This window comes from Thunnus maccoyii, chromosome 13 (assembly GCF_910596095.1).
Source record: "Thunnus maccoyii chromosome 13, fThuMac1.1, whole genome shotgun sequence".
Taxonomy (NCBI): Eukaryota; Metazoa; Chordata; class Actinopteri; order Scombriformes; family Scombridae; genus Thunnus; species Thunnus maccoyii.
In genome coordinates, this window is record NC_056545.1 from 32,115,791 (window position 1) to 32,128,941 (window position 13,151).

Genomic DNA, 13,151 nt, shown 5'->3' on the forward strand with positions numbered 1-13,151 from the left:
CTTGCACACACTCAACCACTCACTCACTACGCACACATATTACACACTGCCCTATTCTTTAAAAAGGAGCTACGCTAAAGAGTTTCCCAGGCAACGACACAGAGGTTGACTCACGTTTTGGAACAGTGCTGTACAGAGAGGCCACCAAACACTATGAATGAATTTTGCGTTTTGCGTTAATTTTGGTAGTAAAAAAAATTTTTTTTTGGCCTGGCAGGGGTTCTCGTTGGCTTGGCGACCCGCCAGGCCTGTACAATTATAGGGGAAACACTGAGATCCATTCAACACAAGTCACTTCCCAAGTTCAGTATTACAATTCTATTATTCCAGAATTTAAATTCTCCAATGTGTGGGTCTGTCACCGAGCACAAGCCTTCCACCAGCTCTGTTCAGAATATCTGATTGGAGAAATATTTTCAATAACAAATTCTAATGAATTGAATTCATTGCAACATATATTGAAATAAAAACTCATAAGAAAACATAAAACACAGCCCTTGTGGTTCTCAAAGTGGGGTCCGGGAACCCCCAGGGGTCCTTGAGGGACTTCAATGAGCAGCTGTGACTCAGGAAGTAGAGCGGGTCGTCCACTAATCAGAAGATTGGCGGCTCGATTCCCGGCTCCTCCAGTCTGCATGTCAAAGTGTCCCTGGGCAAGACACTGAACCCCAATTGCTCCTGATGGCTATGTCATCAGTGTATGAATGTGTGTGAATGGTTAGTTCCCTCTGATGGGCAGGTTGGGACCTTGCATGGTAGCCCCTGTACCCATTCAGCATATGAATGTGTGTGAATGGGTGAATGTGACACATAGTGTAAAAGCGCTTTGAGTGGTCGGAAGACTAGAAAGGCGCTATACAAGTACAGTCTATTTAGCATTTACTTCCAGGGGGTCCCCAGAAAAATGGGGAATATTTCAATTTCACTATTATTTCATGACTAGAGGTAAGCCCAATGAGAGAATGTATAAGAATGACTCTTCTGTTCATAGGTTTCATACTCTTCACTGTTATCTGCCCAACTACAGTGCAGATAATATATCACTGTAGTTGGGCATAATAGCTTGGAGAGCCCGTCGTGGTTAGCTAGTAGTAACCGTGGTGTAAAGTTTGCTCATGCGTTGCATACAATGAAGGCTCAAATGCACTGAACACGTCTGACGCGCACGTTTTGAAGTACACTTATTGTTTTAAATGGCCAAACACGCACCACAGGCATTATGAGGCACGTCAAACTGCCTTGACACCCCAGCTCCGACCTTGTTTCGATTTTGGAGCATCAAATGAGGACCCAGCGATCAATGCTGTTTTCTCTGCAGCTGAAAAAGAGAAAGATAGCACAAGCCCGCTGAGCAACAGCGAGCGAGAGAGCGAGAGAGAAACAGCGCGGCGGTGTTTGAGCGAAAGAGTGAGCGGTAGTGAGAACAAAGCAGGTGAATGAGAGAAAACGTTATACTGATTATTTCACAGCAGTTATGTTCTACAGCACAAATAACCATCAAACACTCAGATGATTTACTGTGGAAACAGATGCTTAGTTTATTTTTTCTCCTCTGCATTTCTCCTTTTCATTCATTCATTGCATAATGCAGCAGTTAATACAAATAATGAAAGGACAAATCTGTGTTGGTTCTGTGGTGTTGGCATTTAAAATTTGATGCCTGCAGTGCACCATAGGAGCATCAAATGACGTATATCAAATGAGGTTTGTCAGTTATCACTTTCAGTACATTTCTGCTTGAGCCCTGCCAGTGTTTATCGGCAGCTCAGCGTATGTCAATAAAAGTTACACAAGTGCGCAGAATAGTCTCCTCTCGTGTCCATGGTTCCGCTATCTAGCTGTTAGTGTTAGTCAGGGTTCAAAATTTACACCTGCCAAGCGCCAAATGCAGGTAGATTTTCTGTTTGGCGAATCAATCTAAGAAGGCTATCCCCCACACTGGCGGGTAAATGTTTGTACGAAAATAGTCATGTAATAAAATACTGATGACTGTTTGTTGCTGTACAGTGTAGACACGTGCACCATATGTGTTTTTTTTTTTACACACATCTAAACAGTGCTGCAAAACTGAGTGCTCCTAGTTTTGTCAAATAGAAAATCTATCAGCATTTGGTGCTTGGCAATACCTTATTATCCAAATGAAATGTACTGAAATGAATGTATATGTAACAGAAAAAGATTATAAGATATATTGGCTGGTAAAAATGCTTGGCCAATGGATTTTTTCATCTACTAGTGGATCCACATAGCCTTTCAGCTAACGTTAGCCCCGGCTCTCTATGTGGATACAACCAGAGCACCGAGCCCCGGTTTATTACTCAGGTTAAAGTGGGAGGAAGCAGTGGGTTTGACGGGCAGCTGAGTGAAGTGGAGCCTGCAGAGGAAGCACCGGACCGTCAGGGTGACACAGTCCATCGAGGAGCTGCCATGTTCGGCTGCACAGATAGGAAACACTTCGGCTGACAGGATGTACCACTCTGTTTGGAAAAAACAACAACTTCTTTTTGGTTTATAACGGCGGTTAGCAACCAGTGTAATACGTGTATTACCACCACCTTCTGCTCCAGAGTGTGGACCAGAGATTAAATCCTACACATTAATCCTGTCTGTCTAATAAACTCCAAGAAAACTCTACTACCTCCCACTTGGCAGTTCATTAAACTTTTAACGCTGAGCTCCTGAGGTCCAGTCTTCCTAAATTCTTCCTTCATATATTGTATTTCTTGATCATGCTTAGTACAATCTATGTTTGCATGCATAATAGTCTCCTCAAATGTTCGTATATCGGTATCAGTAATCGGCCATAATGAGTTGGAAATATCAGCATATCGGCAAAAAATCCAATATCATGCATCCATACACTAAACCCATTTGAATTTTTTGAAGCTCATTTCCTGTGGAAGTGTGAAGACTGCAGTGCAGTGATGAAGTCTTACGGCCTGGGTTTTACCTCCTTAACATTCCAGAAAAGATGAATCGCCAGCTGCCACTCACAGGCTACATCAACACAGAGATGTCCCCTGATTTTGCAGCTTTAATGTCATTCACATGGCTGAAAACTATACTGTACACATACTTGCCATTAACACACAGTCTGTCTCATGTTATGGGTATTATGTATTGCCACAAAATAAAGATAAGGAGACAAAGAGAGAACTCCACATATTATAACATTGTGTTATGTGACTTATTATAACATTTCTGTTATAAATATCATAGCCAGTACACAACAGAAAATATCAGACAGAAAACATCAAGCTATGAAATGCATATTTTTCTGCCTATTGTTACAGAACTTATAACACTTGGTGTTGAATATGAATTTCGTTGAGTTAAATCTGTTTTGGTCACCGAGTTCAGGCTTTAAGAAATAGCTCATCTAAATTCTTGTCTCAATACTACATGTGATTCATACTTGTACTTTTTAAATTTGATTTGAGACTTTTGGCGCTCTGGATAATGTAAAACTATGAACATGTAGATCGTTCTTCTTATCAAAATTGTGTCCTTTTTTTGAATATGTTTGCAAAATTCAAAACTTGTTTGTGCAATTTTCAAATATACAAAGACCTGGATTGGAAATTCTTTCTGTCTCAACCAGTGATGGATGAACTCTCGGTTCAGTCATCAGTGAGGCAGAGAGCCACACAGGAAGTGGGCAGAGCCAGCTGCCAACAGCAGCTCCAGTAACAGTTGAAGACACAGAGGAAACGAGCAGCAGGCTTCACTGAAAATAGTGGAGTGAAGCTTAAATTCTGTCTAGGGGGACAGAGGAGGCCCTTGAGTCTCAAGTCAACAGCAACTCGGTGATTCTCAGCGAAATCAGTGATTTTTGTATTTGTTAGGAAGAAAAACTTGCAGAATCACTTACCAATATAATATCAACAACATGCATACTGGAATGCATCGATTATTGATTGAGATTTATTATGCACCTTGATGACTGCACTGTTTTTTACGTTATAATGAGAGGTATTTCTAATATTAGGTCCACATAGATATGGTGGACTTCATATTCAACTTCAACAGGAGCGCTAATTCCAGCCTCCAAAATGACTATAATGTTGAATGAACACCTGTTTAAAAATGGTTTCAACAAAAATAAAAATTATAGGATTCAGTACTGTAGTATTAGATTGTAGTAGTTTCGCTAGGTGTACCTGAATCAGTAACAGTAGGCAGAAATCACAGTGCAGGTGAGCACAGAGAAAATCAGGTGGGCCTAACCTGTCCAAGATCAATCAGTTCTGAAATGCATATGTTAACCAAAATAGTATATACTATATACTACCGTACTTGCCTGACTGTGCCACAGTTTATTCATGCGAGCCTTATACTGTACGTCATCAGAGGTAATGTTACAGGCACCAAGACGAACATTAACAGCAGTGCAAAGCCTGGCATGGCGGCCACATATTCACACAAACACAGCTGACAGACACAACAGCATCATTAATCAAGTATATGGATAGAGGTACACTGGCACCAACATCCTCAGTAACGTTAAAAATGACACTTGAATATAGCCTGGCACCAAGGCCCCATAAACCACACATACATGCACCAGGCCCAATGCCAGGATGAAGTGACTGAGGGGGCAGGTAAAAATTGTGGGGGTGCATGCAGCACACGCACCCCCCTACCAACACCAAACAGCACTGTCCATGGTTCTGAAACAACATCTATATCTCAGCCAAAGATTTTGTTGTTTTGCTATTTTTCTATAGACACATGAGGCTTAAACAGAGGGGGCAAAAATTACAACTGAGTCTTGTTGTGTGATTGACCAAAATAAAGTGATTTTGGAAATGTAATTGACTATACTCCTTTTTTCCATCGGCAAGTATATATACACAACGGATGTAACAATATTTGCTCATTTTCACATAAGAAAATATAAACAAGTTATTTTATGAATTTTTTTGTTTATCAGATCCTCTCATGGTCTTATAATATATTCGCCTGTTCTGTTCTTCATAAGCAATAAAATAGATAGCTTAAATTGTGACTATTTTAAACTAAAACAATTACTACATTGTAAGTGATCTAAGGTACATAAAATATCAAATTAGTATAGGCCCTATATATTATGGTTAGAGATGGATAATAAGTTACTTAGCAGATAAAAACATTTTACTGGATGATAATTTGTGTTTTTTTCAGTGCTTGTTAAATGAATTCAAATGCGGGTCAGACCCCAGAACAGAACACTAAGGGTGTATTGGTGTAAACCCTTTTCGAACACAATAGGAGGGTAAAATATTTAAATTTGCTTTTTTCTTATGCATGGCTGCACACTGCAGGTTCCTGTCCTTTGGCATGGAGTTGTGGAGGTTGTCATTGGAGAGCTAGATGCAGCTACGTCAGCAGCAGCTGCTAATTCAGCCCATTCCCCGTCAACGGCTGAATTAGCAGACACATACCTGTTGTTACTTGGCACTTGTAGAGGAGAAATTGGCACAGGAGTAGTTTGTCATCCTCCTCACAATGTCTTTTTGTGACGAATTTAAGCAAACTGCTTTGTTTCGCCATACAAAGGAGTTACGTTAAATGACTACATTAAATTTTAAGCTGCTAGCTAGCAGAAAGTAGGATTCTCTGTGCAATGCGCGGGCTGTACACTGAATGAGAGAGGAGGTGCTGCTCGCTGCTCACAATCTGGCATTTGCAAAATGCCCTGCCACTCCAAAAATCTTACCTATCAACATCATCATATGGTAAACAAGAAGCAAGAAACAAGAATTGTTTTATTTTTACTGGACACATAGTCACATTTGAAATTGAAACAGTATTCATTGACTGCTATGATCCAGCAAAAAAGGAAGCCTTTCAGTGTTTCCCCTAGGTTGACTGCTTTGGTCTGGAGGTGGGGGTGCAAAAGTCAGGAGACTCAGCAGCCACACAGTTCTCCTTACTCTATTTCTCTTTAGTGTCTGCAGGTTAGGCTAACCCATTGTTGTTGACTTTGGAGCTAATCCCTTTCACTTTTCCAACAGTTGGGGAAACAACAGATGTGACTTTTCTTGGTCTTGACAAGCTGCAGCATTTATTCACTGACACAATGTAGCCTGTACTGTACATTTACTGCCAGACAGACAACTTACTGCTAACCTTTTCGTCTGCTCAGCTCGCATTCATAGTCACTTTTCTGCCACTCGCTCTCTCACTTAACCACTCACTCAACCACTACACATATCATGCACTGCCATATTCCTTAAAAGAAGCAACACTACCAATAGTTTCCAAGGCAACGACACAGTAGTTAACTCACTTTTCGGAACAGTGCTGCACAGAGGCTCCAAAGCGCTATTGATTTCCGAATGAATGGAGATTTGTCATTATTTTTGGCATTAAAAAATTGTTTTTTGACCCGGCGGGGGTTCTCGCTGGCCTGGCAGCTACTATTATAAGAGAAACACTGCCCTTTGATTGACCCATTCTGGTGCTACACGCCAGACCTGAATATCTGTAATTAAGGTGATAATCAGTAGAAAAATGTGGATGTGCATTTAAGAGCCTAGATGTAAACATGATGCAAATGATCCAAACCTGCTTTAAAGTGCCTATGATTTTTCTGCAGGTCAAAGGTCACATGTTGCAGTACGTAGGCTACATACCAAACCTTTGTTAACACTGTGTTGGAAATCTCATATTAAGCTGGTTACAGCATGCATGTGAATGTTCTTAGAGAAACCTTGTCAGTGAATGCCAGTGACAGACCAACTTAAATGTTTTTTCCATGTCCCTGAGGACCCCCTGGACCCACTTCAAGAATCCTTTGTGAGGACCCCAAACAGGAATATGAAGAAGCAACTAATAGAGGCACTGCTGATAAGACAAGCAGGGATACAGTGGATACACCCACAAACACTTCACTTCATCCAAGCTGCAGTTACTGGTATTTGCAGAAACTACATCAGTTCCTTAAAGTCGTTAATTCACAGCAGCCATCGCCGGATCAAACGTAAAGCAAGTGTGAATGGCATAAGAAGTCACGTCAGATGGAAACTATAAACAGCTTTTTGTTCTAGTTGCCTTCGTGATTGGAAGGAAAAAATGACTAACATTGCTACCGAAACAGAGTTTTCTCTGTGTTATCGGGTTATTATCCTTCAAAGTTTTTACTTTGTGTTTAAAGAATACGTTAAAATGAGGAGAACGCCAAATTGTTTATTCAGTATTTGTAACTAGCACATATGCCAATGAACGCATAGTTTTACCTTTTTGTAGAGCTCCTTCCTCTTACTTTCCCGGTCCCTCAACTCTCCGCCAGTGAAACATCATTTTTGGATATTTTTCGCCTTTCCTGCGGGACTGAGGCTGCTCCTCTGGCTGCCGAAAATCTTCCTCTACAATAATGTAACTCGTTCCCACCGGACAATCGTGGGTCTCGCCGCTGGTTTTAACCCTTTCTCCAGAAAAAGGAGCTTGTTTGCGGCCACAAAGTCTTCGTCCTTCCCCACTGATTTCATGTTTAGCCGTAAAAAGGAAGCGGTACGGGAGAAGTGGCAGGAAGCTCCTCTCTGCCTGGTCTGCAGTAAGAGTGGAATGCAGAATAAGTCCAACCCCCCCCACCCCACTCCTCCTCCTCCTCCCCTTCCCCGAGCTCATGTAAACTACAGGAAAGAGTTTTTGGAAGCAGGGAAATCCCTCTTCCTCGCTTCTTCTCTACCTGTGTTTGTAATCGAGTAAATCTCTTCAGTCTAGCATAACAGACCAGCATATACAAGACTAAACTTCAGGTTAGTTCAAGCGCTAAGAATAGGACAAAATTATAGCCTTAATATACAGTATAATACTGTTCTGCGGTCAAATTATAGTATACTCTTAGCATGTTAACTTTTAGAAGCTAGCCTATTTTTAAGAATAAAGCAGGGAGATCTGACAAACTTGACTGAATGAGTCCATTTTACAACAGTCGAATGAGTCCATTTTACATCAGTTTATCAAACTATTCTATCAGCTTTCAGGTTCATCTTACATCCCTAACTCAGAGAAGGAAAAAGGTACGAAGGAGGAAAAAGACATCATGAAAAACGGCTTTTGTGAGTTGAGTACTGTACAAAATGTCAGTATTTTGAGCGACAGTGCAAATACATGACTTCAGACACCCTGTAGTGTAACCCTGATTGCTAAAGGGCTACACTACATGATCAAAAGTATGTTGCTACTGGACCCCCTTAATTCCAGTGAAGGGGAATCTACTGCTACAGCTAAGCCTGTTTCTGACATCTTGATGCCTGCGCTGGCCTACATTTCCCATAATCTTTGGAGCAACACATAATAATAATGATAATAATGACTTAATTTATACTTTTCTATAACAAATTACAAAGTTCTTTAACAAAGGACATGAGAAACATGAGAAAATTATACAGTGAGGGGTAAAACCAGATTAACTACATAAAAATATAAAATAAAATAATATAATATTGTCCAGGAGATATAAAATCATACAATCAGTTCAAAGCCAATTTAAGAAGGTGCTTTTTTAGCTGACATTTACAAAAAAAATACAAAAGTAGTTGTGCAGATTGTAAACAGTAATTCATTCTACAGTTTAAGTGCCACATCAGCAAATGCACTGTCACCCTTGGTTGCAAGTCTACACTCTACACAAGAACTGCAAGAACAGCTTTTTCCACTGACCTAAGTGTGTGCCCTTATACATAGGGGCTTAGCGTGCTAGAGATATAGCTTGGAGCTGATTCATTTAATGCTTTGTATGTGAATAATAGAATTTCAAACTGTATTCTGGAAGCAATGGGAAGCCAAGAAGGGGTGCTAATTGGGGATTGGGGTAATGTGGTCTAAACAGGAAGTTGTTGAGACCTTATCAGGGAAGTTAAGGTATGGTCAAATTACACTTCCATCCTATGAATAGTCATTCCGTTTCCCATTCACTTTCTGCACAATGGACAAATTCAAGTGAGGTTGTTCCTCAGGGGGTCCTCAGGATGTGCTTGTGCAGCCAGTAGAAACACTGCTGCACTTTTTGTGATAATGGAGTTTCCATTAGTTATTAAAGTTATTATGCCGGTGTGGTTCATCACCATTTTAGTCCATTATCACACTACCAGACTACAAACTGTAGTTGCTCTCATACACTGTTTACAGTCTTTGATTGCTCTGATCAATATTTATTTAATACCGCTCTTCAGAAACCAATTGGTGATGTCACCTTGCCTACGTCTATATTTTTTACAGTCTTTGTTTTCTCATTGCCACAAAGTTAAATAAGGGTAATAAGTTAGTGTGGTGCAAGTTAACTGCTGTATTCCATGGAGAAAGAAGCAGAATCTGTCTTTAATTCACTCATGTTTGAAGATCTAGCTCACGTTTGTACCTCGCAGAAATGTTAAAGGGTATGTTTTCATCAGTGCTCACAGCAGACCAGCGAGTCCATGGAGGTTTTTGTGAGAGAATTATATGAGCTGGTGGAACACTGCGATTTTGGGACTACAAGGGAGGAGCCTTGTGACAGATTGGTAATGGGCATCTATGCTGTTTTCATAAAAGCTGCAAATGTAAAGCGATAGAGTGGCACTATAGAAAGTAGTAGTGGTACAAGCACTCTCAGTCTCAGAAATCTCCATTAACAACATATGAGTGGTCACACAGCCAGCGAGAGCACAGCTGCAACTGTTCCTTGCCACCAAGAAAGGCAGCAAAATAAGAATCTGTGAACCTAGAGAACCTGAGCAAAGCAGTCAACAGGGAAATGTCTATCCTTCTCACCTTGGCGGACATAACTCCTAAGTTGGCCTGAACAAGCATTTTTTCCACAGGGGCCAGTTTTGTTTCCAGAGGTTGCCAATTGGAATAACTTCCACTCCTGAGATCTCTGCTGAGGGGCCACAATGGCACTGTGGTCAAAATGGATGACACACTGCTCACAGCCATGCCAAAGCTACCCACAACAAAAACCTGGAAGCAATGGGGCAGACAATACAAGAGTCAGGACTCAAGCTAAACAAAGAAAGTGCCACTTTGGTAAAAGTGAACTTCAATACATTATCAACAAGGACATAGTATGACCCAACCCAAATAACGCAAGGGCTATCACAAATATTCTTGTCACACAGCTCAGGCATTACTCATTCATCATTAGACATTGAGCCTCACACAAGAATTACTCATACTAACCAGTAGCATCGCCAGATACCTAATTGTGGGTGGGCACAAAGAAAAATAAGTGGGCCTTCTTCCAAAGCCATTAGGTACAGTATTTTGGGCAAAAATGGGCAAATATGAAAATACTTCTTAAATCACTAGTGTTTTATTAAGTTACATTACAGGCATCAGTGTGAAACTGTGTGTGAAACTCAAAAGAAAAAAAATCATTACATCTCATAAAAGGCATGGCAACATTGCCTGGGACTCAATGATAACCATGCATGCACATGCACACAAACACACACACATACACACACACACACACACACACACAGCGTTGACATTAAACTATAAATACAAATACACAGCAACAAAACAAAAGCAGTAAAAAAAAAAAATCAACGACCCAACCACACAGCAGTATAACAGCCTGACAAAGCAACCAAATACCCACACAGTCACTCACTTGCAGAAGCAGCAACAACCACTCATTACAGTTTCACAGAAACAGCAACATAAAATCTGTGCGTACTGTAAACTAAAATAAACAGCTTTTCTGTCAAGGCCCTGGGGATATTCCATCAAGCTGGATAAAGAAAAGGCTTGGCTTATTTCGATAAGCCTCACTAATTTAAGTCACAGTTCCATTCCATCACTGCTGGTTATATGATTCCCAGCTCAATAATCATGGCAACTTATACCACTAAACTAGCTTGTTCCATGGCAGGCTGTCTAGCTTAATTTAGCTGTGTGTCAAGGAATGTCCAATGGGCTGAAACAGAATCCCAAAAGACTGTTCCATCAAGTGTCTTTTCGCACTCGCATCACTTTTGTCATGTCTGTGTTCAGAAACATAAGATGGAGAAACTGTAAGGGACCTTTACAAAAATGCCTATTTCAGTTAATACCCATTTTATTCAACGTCACCTTTGTTTTGGAGTGAACCCTTTTATTTGAAAGCTTAGCATTCATTCACTCACTCAATTTGTTTAAGCTGTTAAGACAAAAAGAAAATGTAATAAAGTCCCAACCATGACTTTATGCTGTAAATTTATACAGCGGAAACTAATTATAGTGACCACAGTTACAATTATCAATGTTTGGAAAAGGAAAAACATGGAAAAATGGAAAAACAATTAAAACTATGGTAATTCTATTTTTTTTACTTAGTGGCTGCAGCACCATTATTGCCTACCTGAGATTGGTGCTGCATGTACATTGAAATCATGACAGCAAAATTAAAGTCATTTTCTCTCAATGAAAAATGTAGTCTCCTCAAAGCTTATGACAATAAAAGGGGGGTAAGAAATCTAAGGAAAGGATCACCGCTCTCTTTGCCTGTTCTGCTACCAGGGAAAAGAAGGAACACTGGCAAAAGTCAGAACCCCCACTGCTTCAAAAATGTGTGCACACTGCGTTTGAAACAGCTGTACTGTATTTTGAAACAGTTAATAAAATTCAGTATATAGCAAAGCTGTCTGTTTCATTACTTTATATTTATGTAGGCTAATAAATTTGCAATACAAAAGTCAGTTAGATGGTATTCTGCATTAGAAGTAAATTTAAAAATCGGTTATAATAATCAACCACTTATAGTGATATTTGACCCAGACAGATCAATATAGAGGTTTCCACTGTACTTAAATCCTTCTCCAGTTTCTTCATCTCCAACGTAAGTTGGTTCTCTTAACTTGACTACACCATAATTTTATACATACATCTAATATTATCTAGCCTATTGATAATATAGCCACAGTCAGTGATAGGGAAAATTTTGTACTTGTTGAATAATTGTTGAAGAGACTCCACAGGCTCCAGTTGATGCTTAGTTGAATGTATGAAGTTTGTTGAAAACAGGCCTTTAGCACAGTGTACACATGGATACAGTCACATAAAAAACTTAGCACAAACAGGAAAACAATCACTTCTTATAGAGTTGCTCAGGTCATGCCACCAGGGAAGGGAGAAACAAGGACTCTTGGTGTCAGAATGAACTAATTGGAAAAATAATGCAGGCAGCTGTTGTTACTCATCCGAGGTTACCACCTTATCGCCCAGACTGGCGCTGTGAACCTAAAACATCTCTTGTATGAGACCTTTGAGGCCAGAGATAGGCCCTGCAGGCCAGAGTCAGGCCCTGTAGACAAAATCATCACATCAAGGCACCCTCTTATGAAAAGACTTAGCTCATAAGTTGAACATTTCCATAAATTGAACATTAAACATCTCTCCTTCACAAATGAGGATTTTTTTCTCTCATAATCAGTGATCTGAATGTTCATTTATTAACAAATAAAGTAGGGATGCACAATATTATAGGCATGTCATCGGTATTGGCTGATAAAAGCTCTAAAATGAAATATCGGCATCGGCCATTTCTGCCGATATAAGAGGCCGATTTGTTGCCATCTCCTCCGCTGCCTGACTGTGCTTCCCTCCATAGACTGTTTCACCCTGACAGTCCCGGTGCTTCCTCCGCAGGCTCCACCAGGCTCTTTATGTGGATCAAACCAGAGCACCGAACCCCGGTTTGTTATTCAGGTTAAAGTGGGGAGAAGCGGCGGGTCTGACAGGCAGCTTGAGTGAAGTGGAGCCTGCGGAGGAAGCACCAGGACCATCAGGGAGAAACAGTCTGTCGAGGAGTTGCTAAGTTCGGCTGCACAGATAGGAAACACCTCAGCTGACAGGGTGTACCACTCTGTTTGGAAAAATAATCTTTTTGGTTTATAATGGCAGTTGGCAATCAGCCTATTAGGTGCATTACTGCTCCGGGGTGTGGACCAGAGATTAAATCCTACACATTAATCCTGTCTGTCTAATGAACTTAATGAAAACTCTGCTCCATCCACTTGGCAGGTTCATTAAAGTTTTAAGGCTTCCTAAATTCTTCTTTCATATATTGTCTTTCTTGATCATTCTTAGTACAATCTATGCTTGCATGCATAATAGTCTCCTCAGCAATCTGGAAAAAAATATGTGCATATATCGGTATCGGTGCATATATCGATATTGGCATCGGCAATCAGCCACAGTGA

The 13,151-nt window shown here is 40.4% G+C and overlaps 1 protein-coding gene and 1 pseudogene across 2 annotated transcripts in view; one reads left to right on the top strand and one right to left on the bottom strand.

Annotated features, from left to right (window-relative positions):
- amot (angiomotin) overlaps positions 1-7,521 on the bottom strand; it is a 111,715-nt gene extending 104,194 nt beyond the window's left edge. For both annotated transcript variants that reach the window (XM_042430340.1, XM_042430341.1), the window contains exon 1: positions 7,221-7,521. The gene's annotated coding sequence lies outside the window, so the exon portion shown is untranslated. The remainder of the gene's footprint in view (positions 1-7,220) is intronic.
- LOC121909696 overlaps positions 4,559-13,151 on the top strand; it is a 34,789-nt pseudogene continuing 26,196 nt past the window's right edge.